This window comes from Sus scrofa, chromosome 1 (genome assembly GCF_000003025.6).
Source record: "Sus scrofa isolate TJ Tabasco breed Duroc chromosome 1, Sscrofa11.1, whole genome shotgun sequence".
Lineage (NCBI taxonomy): Eukaryota > Metazoa > Chordata > Mammalia > Artiodactyla > Suidae > Sus > Sus scrofa.
The window spans coordinates 177,695,975-177,710,528 of NC_010443.5; positions in this window are offsets into that span (position 1 = coordinate 177,695,975).

Consider the following 14,554-nt stretch of genomic DNA (forward strand, 5'->3'; position numbering starts at 1 on the left):
TCGGGGAGAAATAATTTCAAATACCTCTTGATGAAATGTTGATCCTAGAATTCCTAAAGATTGAGATTAAATAAGTCAAGCCACAGTGAGTGAAATGCCAAAAATAGCAAGTATCTCATTTAGATTCCTAAGGGCTTCAAATATTAGAGCGATCAGAAAGAGAATATAGAACTACCATATATAAAATGTTTAAACATTAATAGATGAGGTCACAAAATCAGTAAACTACAAAATGTTATTTAGAATGAGTAGATACGGAACACTTTTGTGGTCAGGATGAAAAACAGGACTAGAGTTTTTCCTAATGTTATAAACATCTAGGAAACTTGGAAAATGTATTAATCAAATGCTTTTAGAAAGACTAATGGGAGACATGGGATTGTAGTCCAAGGGAAAAGGAAACAAAATGAATTCCATGATCTGCCTAGAAGCATTTTCCAAACTTCTACAGGAGGATGATCCCTTACATGATCTCACTGAATTGCAGAGACAGAGATCATATAAGGGAAAGCTGAGGTACCTGGAATGTGGAATGTGTAAGCAGATTGCCAAAGAAAAGAAACTACCTGAAGGAGGGTAGGAGGAACTCCAGGAACATACACTGTGGTGCCCTTTGTTAGGTTATGAAACACTATGTTGCACTTGCATGGAGGAGTGGGAGGCTTTTAGGTGAACAATTCCTAGGCTTGCTCTAAGGCTAGGAAAGATTTGCTTTCCAACCATCCAGAACATCAAGGACAGACATCAGAAGGGTCATGCTTTAGTACCTGAGTTGAAGTAATCCTTAGGTAAAGAATCCTCTAAACCCATCCCAAAAAGCTTAAAGGTATCACCTGATTCTAACTCTAACCCTAACCTGGAAACAGGCATTAGAGAAAAATGACACATTATTTACTGAGGAGTCAATAATATTAGCACATTTCTTATCTGAAACATTATAATCCAGAAAAAAATGAAACTATATTTTTAATAAACATGGATGGAATGAGAGACTCATACTTAGTGAAGTAAGTCAGAAAGAGAAAGACAAATTCCATATGATATCACTTATAACTGGAATCTAATATACAGCACAAATGAACCTTTCAACAGAAAAGAAAATCGTGGGCTTGGAGAACAGACTTGTGGTTGCCAAGGGGGTGGGAGAGGGAATGAGAGGGATTGAGAACTTGGGGTTAATAGATGCAAAATATTGTTTTTGGAACAGATTAGCAATGAGATCCTGCTGTGTAGCACTGAGAACTATGTCTGGCCACTTATGATAGTGGGAGAAAAAAGAGTGTATACATGTTTGTGTAACTGGGTCACCATGCTGTACAGTAGAAAAAAATATTGTATTGGGGAAATAACAACAAAAAAATTAATAAAAAATTTTTAAAAAATTTAAAAAATGTTTGAGGGACTTTTGTAGAAATTGATAAGCTAATTCTAAATTTTCTATGTAATGCAAACAACTTAGAATAGTCAAAGTGACTTTAAAGGTGATGTGCAATATTGAAGAACACACAGTTCTTGATTTTAAGACTTAGGATAGATGACAAGGATGAAAGGAGTAGAGTGTTGGCATAATAACATATTTAAGTTAATGGAACAGAATATCATCCAGAAATGTATGCATAAATAGATAGTCTGTTTTAAAAAAAAAACAAATTTGCCAATGTAATTTTTTTTTCGTCTTTTATCTTTTTTAGGGCTGCACCCATGGCATATGGAAGTTCCCAGGCTAGGGGTCCAATCAGAGCTGTAACCTCTGGCCTACACCACAGGCACAGCAACCCAGGATCCGAGCCGCGTCTGTGACCTACACCGCAGCTCACGGCAATGCCAGATCCTTAACCCACTGAGTGAGGCCAGGGATCGAACCCGCAACCTCATGGTTTCTAGTCAGATTCATTTCCTCTGTGCCATGAGGGAAAATCCTTGCCAATGTAATTTAATGGGAAAGGAGTTAAATGGTGCTAGAACAATTGAATATCAATAAAGAAAAAAAATTGCTTTCTTACACTACAAAGAATAAGAGATGACAGTTTAGTCATGTGTAGGAGTTCAATGATTTGGGCTTCATGGGACATCTACAAAGTAACAGATAAACTATTACTTTTTGTACTACTTACCAACAGGAAAGAAGCACAATTTTAGATAGTCCTTTTTGGGTATGAGGCCACTCATTCCGCATCTGAGGATGCTATTCCAACCCATATATTAGATACTACAAATGTTCATATTCATCAGTGCACAGTAACTCTGGAAGAAATACTAAAGTACTGAAAAACCACAGTTTGCAGAATGACCTACCTCAAAGTGCTTCCATCATGGGCATGTAAACCTGGGAACCTTGGTGACATAAGGGACTCTATGCATGATTTCAGCAGTATAGGCTTCCTCTCTCAAACACTAATGTATCTATTGCCACTGCATGATGTCCAGACACAGAAATAAATAACGAGCCCTCCTAATAGCACCATTCTGCATGGAGACCAATCAGTCACATGGTAGAAAAATGGCATGGATTGTTAACATTTCCAGTGAGGTGCTTAGCTCAGATATGAGCCCATAGAAGATGGCATGTCATTTTTAATGGATTTTTAATTATTCTAAATCCACAACCTAATGTGGTTTTGTGTTCTTATAGGGTCGGAAACATGAGTCTGAAAATGAAGATCTTAAAATAGGAAAATAACTCACTTAACATCACCCCAGGTACTTAATTGGGGTGTTTGGGCTTTCCAGACCCATAATTCCAGACTCAATGGGTAGAAGTTCTTTTTTTTTTTTAAATATTATAGTTTATTTGTAATGTTCTGTCAATTTTTGCTGTACAGCAAAGTGACCAGTTATACATATATATACACTATTTTTCTCATAATATCTTCCATCATGTTCCATCACAAGTGATTGGATATAGTTCCCTGTGCTGTACTGCAGGACCTCATGGCTTATCCACCCCATAATGCAATAGTTTGCATCTACTAACCCAAAACTCCTAGAAGTTCTGACTGACAAAGGTGAAATGCATTGACCCCCCCAGGACAAACATAAGCTATGACTTTTTCCTGAGTACTTTAGGCAATATTTTCCCAAAAGGCTAGATGAGAAGTCACCATAGTAGAGAGGTTAATTGATCTAAACTTCAGGAAGAAGTAGAGCTCTTGTATAAGAGCAGAGAGGAATATTTTTAACACTATATGATCCACTTGGATGTCTCCTATTGCCTAGTGTCAAGAGTAAGTACAATAACACAGCAGCAAATGCCTGAGAAGGCTTCGTGACCAGGACTCCAGAATGAAGGTCTGAGTCATCCAAAGTTAGGTCATATGGACGAACAAAGATGCTATTTAAGACTGAAGGGAGTGGAAATGGCTAGTTAAGGAGTGTCTTTGTCAGCCTGGGCTACTATAAAATGCAATATCAAAGACTGGGAGGCTTAAATGACAAACATTTTTATTTCTCACAGTTCTGGAGGCCTGGAAGTCCAAGTTCAAAAGGCTGACAGATTCAATTCCTAGTGAGGGTCCTCTTCTTGGTTTGTAGACAGCTGCCTTCTTTCTATGTCCTCACAAGGTGAAGGTTTGACTCAGTGGAGAAAGAGAGAGAGAGCACAAAAGCACTTTAGTGCTTTTTCTTCTGCTCATAAGGACACTAATGCTGCTGCCATGGGGACCCCACTATCAAAACTTCTTCTAAGCCTAATTGTCTCCCAAAGGCCCCACCTTAAAATACCATCACACTAGGGTTAGGGCTTCAATGTATTAATCTGGGGAGACACAAATATTCAGTCCATAACAAGGAAGGTGATACTGAGTATCTGATGCAGCTTCAAGATCTGCTACAGAGTTGATACTTGTGGTTTCTTCCTCTCATGAGTTGCCAACAGAAAACAAAAACAAAACAAGCACACCAAAATCAGGGAAAAGCTGCCACTCCTAACACATATGTGGAAGTGTATTTGAGTAGAGTGAATTCTAAAAGTGGACATTCTAAATTCTGAAATGGAATTGTGCTTCGACATCCATTTACTAAAGTAATTATTGTCCTGTAGGCTGTTGCAGTGCTTTTGCCTGGTAGAACTGCCTCACTGGAAGTTCTTCCCCCTTCCCTGAAGCATACTGCACCTAAGAATTGTGGATGCAGAGGGATAATGTCCTGGTCCAGTCACATCTCAGAACTCTAAAACGCCATCTGGAACTCTCTGTGGGATTGACCTTTTTTTTGTGAAAAAAATCAGAACGCAACTTCTTTGTCTTTTAATCCTTCCCTTGTCCTGAATGAGTTTATTCCAAGAACACAGCCTAATCAACCTCCTGTGCTAAATTTCACATATTTTCCACTTCTCAGGGAGCATGACCTGTGACAGCACAAGCTGGAAAACAAATATGCAAAAGTGAGAATCAACAAAGCAACAAATTCTTTCTTTGAAATGATTAATCAAAATTATAGACCTTAATCAAGACTGATCAATAAATACAGAAAACACAAATTTAAAATATCAGAAATTGAAAAGGGATGTACTATTGATCCTGAAGATGTGAAAAATATAAGAAAATATTATTGACAACTTTATCCCAATAAAAGTTTAAAGTTCACTGATAAGGGCACATTTCTTGAAGATCATAGTTTAACAGAGCAGATATGAGAAGAAATAGAACCGTGAAATCTTTGCTAAAAATTTTGAAGGCAGAAAAATATTTAAAAATACATAGACAAAATAACTTTCCAATTTTTACAAAGAATAATTGAAATGCCTTTAAGTAGTAGAAGCAGAATTTAAAGATCTTTCCATAAAGAAAATGAGAGATTCAGTGGTTATTTTTGAAGTCTACCAAAATTTTAAGGAATAAACCATTTAGATTCTATACAAAAAACCTCCCGAGGATAAAAAATGAAAGATTGCCTACCAACTCCTTTTTGAGTCCATCTAGTGTAATATTGATATATGAGGTCATAATGTGATAAAAGAAAATAACACAAATTTATTAGAAGATAAAATCCTAAACAAAATATGGAAAAATCTAATTAGCAGATATTCAAAACAATGATAGTATAATTTAATATTAGTAAATACATTCATGTAATTAATATTACAATAATGGATTAAAGAGAAATATCACATGGTAGCTGAAGAAAATGCAATTATAAAATTTGGCATATATATCTGATAATTAGAATTAGACAAAAAAGAATAGACTTCTTTAATTTGATAAACAATATTTAACAGCTACAATAATATGATTCCTGATGGTGAAATGTTAGAAACATTTCCTTTAATACCCAAATAGGACAAGCAGAACGTCACTACTTCAAAATGGTAATAGAGGTCCTAGTCTCTGCAGAAATATAAAGGTATGAAAACAAAAAGGCTTGATGAGGAAGAAAACATGAACCGCACGTTTATAAAATTCTCTATGTAATTGTTATATAACCATCATAGTTATGTAACTCCTCTGTTACCCTTGCTCCTATTGATGTGGAAACTTGTGTCTGAGCAGCAGGGCCATGATTAAGGTGAGACAAGTGAGACACTCATCTAGCCTAAAATGTAACAGGTCACCAAAAATTCTGGCAGTAAAGATAACACTTTATTAATGCGATATTTAAAAAAGAAAAGTTAGTGTCAAAAAATCTATGGTGAACACAATTATAAAGAAGAAAGGACTACCGTTTCCTTTAAGACCCTGTGTTGTACAAGAAGAAGAGTTGTTTCTAATTAGCCTCGGGGTTCCAGCCAGAACTGCAGTTCTGTCACATCACATGAGGTGGGTTAATGAGGGTGGATAAGAACATAGGAACACACTGGGCAATGCAAGGCTTTATATGTGATGTTTTTTTTAAATTATAGGTCTTTTATTACCTTTTTTTCCATTGGTTCAACAAGTGGAATGTATTAATATTTTGTATAAGTCCATATTGGGGAGCACACCTTTTGTTTTGCCTCGGGATCAGACCTGACTCCATGCGGCACTGGTAAAGAGCTTTATTCTTTCTGCATTTGCATTTTTCTAGTTCAGGTATACCTCAATGTTCCCTTCCTTAAACTGTGATGGCCTAAATTTATTGGACTTCATTTCTTTCCCAAAATAGTCCCTCTGCAGTGGCAAATGTGTTTTCGTAATACTTCAGACACCCATTTCATATCAATTAACTTCCCACTTATGCCCCATTCCCACTCACTGACACTAATTTTTTTTTTCATTTTTCAAGTTTTATTGATGTATAGTTGATTTACAATGTTGTGATAATTTCTGCTGTACAACAGAGTGATTGAGTTATATGGGTACACACATCCATTCTCTTTCAGAATCTTTTCTCACATAGATTATCACAGAATGTTGGGTAGAGTTCCCAGCGCTATACAGCAGGTTCCTGTTGGCCAGTCAATCCACATAGCACAGTGCATATTCCAGTCCCAACCCCCACATCACCCACCACCACCTGTCCTCTTTGATAACTGTAAGTTTTTTCAGAAGTCTGTGAGTCTGTTTCCATATTACAAATAAGTTAATTTGCATCCTTTTTTAAAAGATTCCACATATAAGTGATAACATATGACATTTGTCTTTCACTGTCTAACTTCATTTAGTATTATAATTTCTAGGTCCATCCATGTTGCTGCAAATGGCATTACTTCATTCTTTTTTATAACTGAGTAATATTCTGTTGTATATATGTACCACATCTTTATAAATTCCTCTATTGATGGATGTTTAGGTTGCTTCCATGTCTTGGCTATTGCAGATAGTTCTTCAGTGAATATTTTGGTGAATGTATTTTTTTAATAGTTATTTCCCCAACACATTTTTTTCTACATTTTTTAATTGTCTCTAAATATTCAAGCAATTTGTGGAAAAAACTCTCATTCTAAAGTATAAAAGACTGAATCAGCTGAACAAGCAGTCTCTCCATACTCTGCACAGAGTCTGTTTTACAAAAAAAATCAAAGTTTTTGCTAACTAAAACACTAAATATTAATTCTCCTGTATCGACTAGTGGTTTAACACATGGAGCCTTACTATTGCCCCTTAAAATTTTGTAACAATTAACCCTTTTTGAACTATGCATAAAGCCATTTTTAAATATAACACATTAAAAACCACATAACTTTTAAATATAACACACTAAAAACCCATAACAACTTTTCCAAAAAGGCTATAGAGGAGATAAAATTCTTTTCCCTTCTACTTGCCCCGGTTGTCCTGCTAAGGTCCAAAAACAGATTAACAAGAGAAAAAACAAGTGGAAGTATTATCATGTGCATCATCCAACAGCCAGTGATGAGTAACTCCAAGGGGTGGTTAGAACTTGGGCTTACTAGCACCTTAACAAAAGAACACTAAGTTTCCAGAGACGTAAGAAGATAAAGGAAAAGGATATTGAGCTTCTAGGGTGGCAAATTGTGGGAAGGCAAATATGTGGAAAAAGAAAACTATGGCAGATAAGAGCTATTATTAGCAAGGTTTGTTTTGGAGATTCCACTGGTATAGTGGTATATATGTATCTTTTTGATAAGGATCTAAAGTTGTCTCTAATAATTAACTTCTGTCCTTCCTGGTAGAGATAGAAGGGGGGAACACCCTTGTAAATTCATGTCATACTTTTAGGCATATAGGGGTAGGAAAGAGAGCTTTTCTTATATCTGTTTCTATCCAATTGCTTTTGCTCAAAATAATCCTTAGGCCAATATGACATATTTTGGAGTGCCATATTCTGCTATTCTACCAGGCCAAGAAATTTATTTATAAAAATAATGTATCTGGATGTGCACATCAAGGAGACTTCTAAGAAAATGGAATTTTTGAAGTCTTAATTAAATCCAAAATAGGCACTATGTGCCAACACTACACAAAACTTCAAAAGTCTCTTCATCTGCCAAAATGTTTCCCAACTTGAGCGTGAATTTTATTTCTATCATGAATATCATGCTATACTCTCTGAAACCTGCATGATTGTCATTAAAAACTAGAAGGACTATAGAGTGTTAGGTATTATATGCAAATTTTATGAACAAGGAAAAAAATAGACTTTACTGAACCATTTTCCAATGACTAAATCCCTGGAGTTGATTGAGTGGATTTATAATTTAGATAAATTGGATTTTATTTGGTGATCTGGGGAAGGGAATTTGAGTAGAGATAATAACTAGCACTTTCTAAGCACTTACCATGTGCCAGGCGTGATTCTAGGCTGTTAATAGGTGTTATCTCATTTACTCCTCACAACAGTCCTATTTAATCTTCTTTTGCATATTATTCACATGAGGAAATTTGGAGATATACAAGGGTCATGGAACTTGCACAAGTTCACAGAGCTGGTACCTGAAGGGAAGCCAGTGGGATACGTATGCTCAGCTGAGGAAAGGCTTGACATGTCACATTTATAACATACTCTTCTAAATTCTTTGCTTACCATCATCAACTTATACTTCAAAATTACTATCTCTCTCTCTTTAACTCATCAATTTTCCATGACTTGGAAAGCAGAACTTTTTAAAAAAAGCACACAATAGCAATCTGCGCTCCTTTAAAAAGTATTGAATATATATGTTACATAAACATCAGTAAAATGAATACCTACAAGAATTATGCAGACTACTGATCAATCCCAAGAGATTCTTTATTATTTCCCCGCTCCAGCTTAGTTGCTGTATCAGGCTACTTAAGTGTGAAGAAAAAAAATACCTTCTCCTCTTGTCCATTAAGCAGAATTAATGATAGGCAAAAACAAAACAAAACAGAAACTAAACAGCCCATTAAAGTAACAATGATACCTGAGCATTTGAAAACAGAATTCTTTCAAAATCTTTCCTTCTGCTTTTACTAAAATGTCACACAAACAACATGCTTACTCACACATGGCAAGCTGTGCAAAATGTAATCCATTAAATAGCACAAGTGTCCATTATAATGAAATGAAACAAGCATCAAAGTCACAATATTCATGAAACACTTAGAATCCATAACTCGCTAAAATTCAGGCTACTAGCCAAATACTCCAACAGCTTTGAACATCAGACAGCTTCAGGTGTGTGATTTGAAACATGATGCATAATTTCCAAAGAGCTCTAGGTAGGTAAACAGCAGTGAAGCAATGAGTTATTTGTGCCAGGTATTTATTTCTTTGCTGTCTGATTGTTTCAGCTCCCCAGAGGTTAGGAGTCTATCACCTGCTGTTCCTCAGCTGCTAAGATCAGACTCTAACACAGATGGAGCGCCTATGTTCTCAAGGCTGCTGCTTCACAGAGATAAGGCTGCACTGGAGAAGTGTTCAGCTTTGCCTCCCTCTGAACCAGCCTGAACAGCCATCAATAATAAACAGTTAAGTATAACTGTTATGTTGAACAACACTGCCTTGCACACACAGGTGAAATTTGATAAAAGGGAGTAATTTGAATCACTTGAAATGCCTACAGCTTCATTATTTCTAGTCCTTGTGTTATCGCTCTTTCCGTATTTTTTCTTCCTTCTCTCCTCCTCCCCCCCCAGTGTACTGCCAAAATGCAATGATTTAAGAACTCAGTGGGAATATTGGTTCATGTTTCTCCACCAGTTATTTGCCTGAAACATTTTTGGTAAGCTATTCTTTAGCCACCTTGTCATATTACTGTCATTCATGAAAGTATATCTAAATATAAGACCATTGAAAAAATTTATTATGCCAATTCAAAAACATGTGTTATGTCTTATTTTGACCTTGCACCTTCCAGAAGCCAAAAGATGATAGCTGTAACTCCTAGCATCATAAAAGTTTATACAGTTCCTAGTTTTATCAAAAGGGAGATTATTTCCGCTGAAAACTCCTAAATATGTAAACACAAACTGCTCACTCGCCTCCCTGCCACTGGAAAGTGGTAGAAAGAATCAGGCAGAAGTGTACTTAGCTTACAACCAGAGATCAATTATTGCTGTATGTTACCAGTGTATTTTCATTCTTTCCCTCCTGATAGCTCTTTGAGTACCATGTTTGGTGGATAATTTTTATTCGTTCAGCTTAGGTACTCTGGGAATTCTGGGGTAATAAGTTGAGAAGACTTTCACCTGATGCCTCCATACTTCTGTGGTTTATTGAAATCACTGTGCATAAATATACCCTATGATAGAGAAACAGTAATCAGAAATTCACTGTCACGGGATTTTCAAAATGTGGGCTGATTAAATATGTAAGACCACCCTGAGATCTGATAAATCCCTAGAAGTCCCCATGGAACTTGCTGAAAGCTGTTATGCTCAAGTATGCTTTATTACAGGGGAATAATACGATTAAAATCAGCCAAGGGGAGGCACACATAGGGAAGAATCAGGGAGGGTTCCAAAAGTTAAGTTTCCATTTTCTTTAGGATGCATTACCCTCCTGACACCAAAATACGATGATACAGAATATTGCAAATTGGGGAAGCTCATCTGAGTGTCAGCGTCTGGAGTTATTACTGGGGCTCCATGTTTCATTTCCCACATGGCTGATCTTTAGACTCCAGCTTATTGGAAGTAGAGTGGATACCATGAAGCCCAAAGTTCTTGTCGTAATTCACATCACTAGACATCTAGTGGCAAAAAGACTTTCAGATAAATGAAGACACTCATCATGGAGGATAGCCTAAGTGCTTGGAGATTATCTCCCATTGCCTAGTAGCTGAGGGTAGAGGCTAGACCTTTTTGGGATAAGGTTAAATACTTCATTATATACTTTTCAAATGTAATCTGGCAATATAATCTTAAGAAAACTAACTTCTAGATATTGTGGCTACTTTAACCATAAAAATGCATTGTTTGACAACATTTAGGGTATCAAACAAAAGCAACTTCTTTTAATGATTTAGTTAATGCCACACAAACCCATAGGACTTAATGTCTATTTCTATCATAAATACATCTTTTAAAAGTGAAATATGTGACATATACAAAATGTGTTCATTGAAAGGGGACTTTTGACCTCATACTACATAATGAATCTGAAACATGATGGAGGGGGGTGGTAGGTATGATGAAAAATTTCTTTTAATGACATCCATTCCAACCTTTGGCTACTAGCAAGGAATGCATCACACTTGAGGGAAGTTCTTTGAGTCCAAAAAAAAGCATGAAGAAATTATTGAAAGCTAACAACATCTTCCTCTCTTGACACCAGGTTTTTAAAAATAAGCAATTCTTTTAAGCTATTCTCAGTACTCTTCCTCACAATGAAAGCACTTTCAAACCTATGTAGAATCTTTGTAATCTATTAATAAAAATATTTTAAAATGTATCTGGAATGTTGTACAGCAAATTTCTTAATGCAAATGGTCTCAATATAAAACCTGTAAAACCTGTGTGTGTGTGAGAAAGAGAGAAAAAAAAAAGAGAGAGAAAAAGAGAGAGAGAAAGAGAGATAGGCAAAGATTTCTTTCTGACTTGTAGTTTCAGCTTATTTAATAAGGAAGTTAAAAACCTATTTGATTAAAACATATCAAAAGCTGTATCTTCCATGACAATCAATTCATTTACACTCAGAATAAATTAAATCTTTTATATCTCTACTTTTCAAATTATATTCTGGCTATCATGTCTATTAGTTTTAGTAAAAGGTAATTGTTTCTTTCATTATACAAGAAATATGGTCATGATGTATAAAAAACTAAATGAACTTATTTCTAGTTTTTGTTACTTTTCTTTCTTTTTAGGGCCATACCTGCAGCATATGGATGGTCCCAGCCTAGGGGTCAAATCAGAGCTGCAACCTACACCACAGCCACAGCAACACTGGATCTACACCACAGCTGATGGCTACACCAGATTCTTAACCCACTGAGTGAGGCCAGGGATCAAAGTGCATCCTCATGGATACTAGTCAGGTTCTTAACCCAATGAGTTAAAATAGCAACTCTTAATTTTTATTCTTGATTATGATTTAATTATTCTGAAAGCTAAAAATAAGTTTATCAAAGAAATAGTATGTATTTTACCATGCTCCTTGCTTCATAAATAAAAAATTATAGCTATACACATTGCATAACATTATTACATTTAAATAATGAGAAATAGAATATGGATATATTACATAATTTTTATAATGTATAATAAAGTGGATGAACACATTATATACAATGCACAACATTTCAATGTTGAGTGCACAGCATTAAGTAATTTGTCTTTCAAGATGTATGTCACTATTTGTTCCTTGATCTTTTTAATATTCCTTGAAATATATAGCATCAAATTGACAAATGAAACCAGGCTATGTGATAAAGAGAAAGAATTAGATGTTTAGTTTAAAAATGAGAATTAGCTTTGCTAATTTGCTTGCATTCTAGAGTTTTTCATAAAATGAATGAAAGTATGCAGGTCCAAAATAGCTGAGAAATGTATCTTTAAACTTCAACCTAAGAACATTTTAAAATGTTAGATTAATAAAATTGTAATAAAATTAATATATTCATAACTCTAACTCTGTATCAGTTAAGGTTCAGCAGATGACACACTAAAATTAGAATTTTTCTTTTTTAATGTCTGCACCCACAACTTGTGGAAGTTCCCCAGGCCAGGGATTAAATCTGAGCTACAGCTGCAACCTACACTGGGGATCAAACCTGTTCCTCCTCAGCGACCAGAGCCAACCTACTGTGCCTAAGCAGGAACTCCTTAAATTAGAATTTTTGAAGACAGTTTATTTACAAAGGGGATGGTGGAGTTATAGAAGAACCACAAAATGAGAACCAGCAAAATGAGAAATAGGACCAAGTGGAATGAAGCTGTTACTACCACTTAACCACAGGGACCAGGGAAGGAAGAGCTTATTGAAACCTGGAAGGAGAATTAGTCTTGTAGACAAGGCTGTTTGGAAATGGGCACTGACTTTTGTTTAGGGACACAATCAGTCTGAGGCAGTCTTGAAGAGACTGAATAAATGAAAATGACTGTAGACCCTGACTTCACTCACTTCTTTCCTTCAGACATTCTGCTGGGTTTTCCTATAGCTGAAGCCAGAGACAAATTAGAAGCATTGGAAGTCCACTAGCTTGTCAATTCAAGTCTGTAAAACAGAGCAGAGAGAAGGCAGAGAAGGAAATAGAATGAATATGGAAGGGGACGTAGAACTAAGACTTTTCTTATTATATGAAGTTAAACAAGATGAGGCAAAGAGAAAGAATAACAGGCACAATGAATTTTCATTTGCAAAGTTTTGACAAAATATTTTTGGATATTCTTCCTGTATTAATAAAAATTATCCACAGAAATAATCAATAAGATAGGTAGATAATAGATACATAGGGATTTCTTAAGCGACTAAGAAGTCTTTTGATTTGCTTTCTGCAAACTGAAGTTCCAGGAAAGCTGGTAGTATAGTTCTGCTACAAACCTGAATGCCCGAGAACCAGGGTAGTCAATGATATAAATCTTAGATTGAGTTAGAAGCCCTGAGAATGGGGATTGCAGTAAGATGGCGGAATAGAAGGACTGGAGCTCAACTTCTCTCCTAAAAACAACAAAATTCACAACTAAAGGCTGGGCAATCTTCACCAAAATGGACCGGAAACCTTAAAAAAGATACCCTACTCCAGAAGAAAAAGAGGAGGCCACAATAAGAGGTAGGAGGGGTGATTTCACGATATAAACAACCCCATACCTCCTGGGTGGGAAGTTCCACAGACTGAAAACTAACTGGTTCACAGAGACTCACCTACAGGAGTGAGAGTTCTGAGCCCCACATCAAACTCTCACATGTGGGGATGTGGCACAGGGAGAAAGAGCCCCAGAGCATCTGGTATTGAAGGCCAGTGGGGCTTGTGCATGGGACTGGGGGAAATGGACACCCCATTCTTAAAAGGCACACACAGACTTTCACATGCACTGAGTCCCAGGGCAAAGCAATGTCTCCAAAGGAATCTGGGTCAAATTTGACCACAGTTCTTGGAGGACATCCTGGGAAAACAGGGGTGAATGTGGATTGCTGTGAGGGAAGGACATTGAAAGCAAAGCTCTCGGGAATATTCAGCAGCTGTGCCTTTCTCTGGAGGTGGCCATTTTGGGAAAATCTGGCCCTACCCATTTGCCAGCTGCTGAGAAGCTCCAGGGCAAACAACAACCCAGGTGGGATCACAGCCCCACCCCTCAGTAAACAGGCTACCTAAAGACCCCTCAGGCACACAGTCGCCTCTAATCCCATCCAGAGACTAAGCCCCACCCACCAGAGGGATTAGAATCGGCTCCTCCTACCAGGGGGCAGGCATCAGCCCCTCCCATCAGGAAGCCTACACCAAGCCCGCATACTGACTTCAGCCACAGGGGGGCAGACATCAGAAGTAAGAGAGGCTATAACCCTATTATGTGTAAAAAGGTCGCCACACCAAAAACCTATAAAAATGAAAAGACAGAGAACTATAACTCAAATGAGGGAGGAAGGAAAAACCCCAGAAAAACAGCTAAGCCATGAGGAGATTCTCAGCCTCCAGGAAAAAGACTTTAGACTGTTGATGCTGAAGATGATGCAAGGCATTGGAAATAAACTGGAGGCAAAGATGGATAACTTACAGGAAACACTGAGCAAAGAGATACAAGATACAAAACTTAAGAAGAGATGCAAAATACAA